Here is a 4,132-nt window from a genome sequence, read left to right on the forward strand (position 1 = left end):
GTCAAACTTCTCTTTCTTCTGCTCCCTGGAAAGGGCCTGGGCTTGGTACTGGAGGGATCAGGCTTGGGTACCCAATCCATTCCTGTGCCACACTATCAGCACCATGGCATGCATGGCAGGAGAATACTGGACACTGAGTCTTGGTCCACAATCCTCTTGGCCACTCCCACCCGGGTACTCAGCATGTATTGTGGCACAGAGGTTTAAAGATCCTTGGGGGCAACCAACCCGTCTGCATGATTTTGGGCAGCAGACTGTGGATAGAGGAAATGAATGGCTCCACTTCCCTAATCCAGCTTTGATTAGGGCTTGAATGCGGAAATTCCACTTTGATAGAAGGAAAAACCATGGGGCAGGGCCTGCGCTTGCCAACAAACATCCTCTTGCCCGGAAGTAATCTTTCAGACAGCTGTATGGGACAGGGGAGGAGAATCCTCTCTCTTCCTTCTTTCAACCTTCCTGAGTTTGGCTTAAACTTGTCTCTTTTGGCCAGCTCAAAGCACCCTCCAAACAGAAGCCATAAAACATGAAATGTGTTATTTCGGTAATTCCTCATACAAGTTAAGTGCTCTGATGTTTGCATTTAAAATTGGCATTGCCGAGAGAAAGTCAGTCCCCCCCCCCAAAAAAAACCTATTGTATTATTCCATTTATATTAAATGTCCAGAATAGATAAAACTATAGAGACAGAAAGTAGATTGGTGGTTACCTAGGGCTTGGGAAGGGGGTAATTGAGACTGGTAATGGGTAGGGGGATTTCTTTTGGGATGATGAAAACGTTCTAAAATTAAATTGTGGTGATAGTTGCATAACTCTGTAAATGTACTAAAAACCACTGAACTATGAACTTCAAATGGGTGAATTTATTGTATGCAAATTATACCTCAAAGCTGTTAAAAAAAATACTAGCATTGCACAATATAAAGATGAATGATAATGTTCATGCCAGTAATTTAAAGTTTTAATTATTCTTTATTGGAATGACCTTACATCACAAACAAAAGCTACCATGATGTCAAGAGAGAGACCATAGAAGAAAGGAAAAAGCTTTGTAATCTAACTTAAATAGCACTTTTTCCTCATTTTGAATAATAGGTCCTATATTTTCATTTACATTGGCTCTGCTTATAACCTCTTAAATACTGATAATTCCCATGACTGATACAAATTTGAAATGCTTTCTCATTGGGTTTAAATATGCATTTTTGAATTAATAATGAGGCAGAACATGTTTACATATGGTTTATCTTCTAGTGAAGTCCTTGTTCAAATGTTTTGCTTATATTTCTCTTGGGTTTTCTTTTCCTTATTGGTTTGTAGGAGTTCTTTATATATTCTGGATATTAATTCTTTGGGTTATATGGGTTCAAATAGCTTATCAAAAATCATACTGTCTGATAATATCAAAAGTTGACAAGTGTGTAAAACAACCAGAATTTTTACACATTGCCGGTGGGGGTGTAATCTGGTAAAACCACTCCGGAAAATCATTTGGAACTACCTATGCATTTGAATGGTACATACCCTATGACCCACCAGAGTCACTCCTAGATATACATCATAAGGAAACTTTTGGGAATGAAGAGTACAGGATAGGGGATATAGTCAATAATATTGTAATGACTATGTATGGTGACAGGTGGGTACTGGAAATATTGGGGGAATCACTTTGTGAAGTATAGGATTATCTAACCACTATGCTGTACACCTGAAACTAATACAAAATAATATTGAATGTTAAATTTAAAAAGAAACTTTTGAACAATTGTAAGAAAAGGTATATATTGTGGTGTTCTTTAAACTATCATTTATAATGGGGGAAAACTGGAATAAATCCAAATATCCATCATGGATACTAAGTTGTGGCCATATTCATATAATGAAATACTTTACAGCCATGCAAATGAATACAATATAAGCCACATGACATGAAATAAATAGGTGCTCAATATTAGGTGAAAAAAATCACAGAAAAATCATCTGGTATGAGTCCATTTAAATATAGGTTAAAATAGTCATGAAAATACATGTTGTTTAGGGATACAACCAAATATATAATAAAATCATAAAGAAAATCAAGGGTACAATAAACACAAGATTTAAGATGATGATCATGTGACCTCCGGGAGGTAAGAAAGAGGATGAGATAGATAGAGGCAGATGGGGAACTTCAAGCTTATTGGTAATGTTCTTTATCTTAAACTGAATGATAGGCAGATGGGCGTTATTTGTTGATTTTTTTTATAATTTATATGTAATTTATAAATTTTTTGTATATCAACATTGAATGGATATCTAATAATGTGAAGATACATATTTATTGAAATGATAATTACAAATTATATCATGTAGCAACATAGAAACATGCTTCTGACATGTTACTTAAAAATTAGAGTAGAACTTGTATATCAAAAGCTATGATTTCAACTACACACACATTATAATTATAAGTGGATGAAAACTAAATATAAGCAAGGGAAGAGAAAAGACACTTGATTTTTTAGTTTAATTTTTCTTCTTTATTTCCATTAATGTGGTCATAATTCTGTGCCAATAATAAAATGATACAATTAAAACAGAAAATCGATGCTCTAAACAAGTCTTCCATTAAAGTTATTGGGACCATATGCCAGACAACGAAGACACTACCCTTCTCAATTGCAAAGTATTCAAAGGAAAAAATCAATGTCATGATTGCTGCACTTGTGAATCTTGCTTTATGTAGCGACCAAAACACGCCTCATCAGCCTTCTTCATCCATGTCACCTTCGACCATAATCCTGACAGCCACAGAAACGCGGTACCCAGACAGCTGAGAAAGGACACTGCCCCAAAACCTCTCCTAAGGCAAACTCTGCAACCCAGTGGCCTCATTTCGTGAAAGACAGAAGAGAAAGCTTATGACCAACTTACTCCTTGTTATCAAGAGACTAAGAAAATGGAATATGATTGTAGAAAACTGCATCAGTTTCTATTTGATTTGCAATCAAATCCATCTTTACTATTCTGCATTTAAGTAGCATGAGTAATCCAAGATCATCAGAAACACTTTATCTCAATCATATTACAAAATAATCTAAATGTTTCCCAAAGAGATATTTAAAACAAGTTTGAGGAGCATTAATACTTACAGTTGTATCTGTCCAAATAGCTAAAGTTTGCAAAAAGAATAGAAAATAAAGTACAAATGAGTGATGGTGTTTTAATGACTTTAAATCATAACTAAAGTGTTCATACCATCAAACTTAGGAGAAAAAAATCACTACTGCTATATTGAAGTTAAGAATAAATTAGAGGCATGTAAAAGTCTGGAATAACAATATGCTATAAAAATTACTGATATAAAAATATGCCATTTAACAAATTTGATACTACAGAGACATAAAATTCTACATAGAGTCTGGAAGCAACCATGTGAACATAAGGAGATAGCTGGGGTGATGCCAACATGGTTAATTCAGAAAGAAGCTCAAATTTATAACTGGTTAGATTTAATTTCTGTTTTGAAGATAAATTACAATGCCAGAAATCTATATGCTTCAGAAATTTTTCTACTGGTATTTAAAGGCAAAAACTGGACAATATAAAAATATATTTTCAGTAAACATCTTCCCTCTACTCTCTCCCAAATCTCATGAACATCTCAGTTCACACAGATGGATGCACACACTCACACGCACATTTATATACACACCTCCGAATCTAGAATTTCAGTAATGAATAATTCTTGGTTACCAATTACGTATAATGCGATATATAGATAAAAAACATCGTAATTGTTTAAAAACCAATTGTATAATTTTGGCGTTCAGAGATTTTTTTAAAGAAATTGATTTAGAAAAAGTTGGAAAAGAAGCCCAAGTTGATTGACAGTTTGGAGTTTGTGTTTCCTCCATCTGATCATAGCCAAAATGCAAATATGATTAAGTTCTGAGAGACAGGAATCTGCAAAGTGTCTGCCGCTTACTAGCATCTTTCCTCTAGGTACCATCCAGCCAGGGCATCAAGGCTTCAAGGGTGACTTTGTAGCTTGTTGCCTCACAAACCCCTCGGATTAGGAAAGGGAAAATAATCGTTATTCCATGCTCCAAATCTGATGCGGTGGTGGAGTTGTTATTGCAAGGTAGGGTGT

The 4,132-nt window shown here is 35.0% G+C and overlaps 1 long non-coding RNA gene across 1 annotated transcript in view; it reads right to left on the minus strand.

The window, feature by feature from the left end:
* Positions 1–3,127: 3,127 nt before the first annotated feature.
* LOC106726838 overlaps positions 3,128–4,132 on the minus strand; it is a 10,167-nt gene continuing 9,162 nt past the window's right edge. Inside the window, exon 3 of the long non-coding RNA XR_001362952.1 lies at positions 3,128–3,151. This is a non-coding gene — a long non-coding RNA (uncharacterized LOC106726838). The remainder of the gene's footprint in view (positions 3,152–4,132) is intronic.

Source organism: Myotis brandtii, unplaced genomic scaffold (genome assembly GCF_000412655.1).
Source record: "Myotis brandtii unplaced genomic scaffold, ASM41265v1 scaffold320, whole genome shotgun sequence".
In the NCBI taxonomy this organism is placed as follows: domain Eukaryota; kingdom Metazoa; phylum Chordata; class Mammalia; order Chiroptera; family Vespertilionidae; genus Myotis; species Myotis brandtii.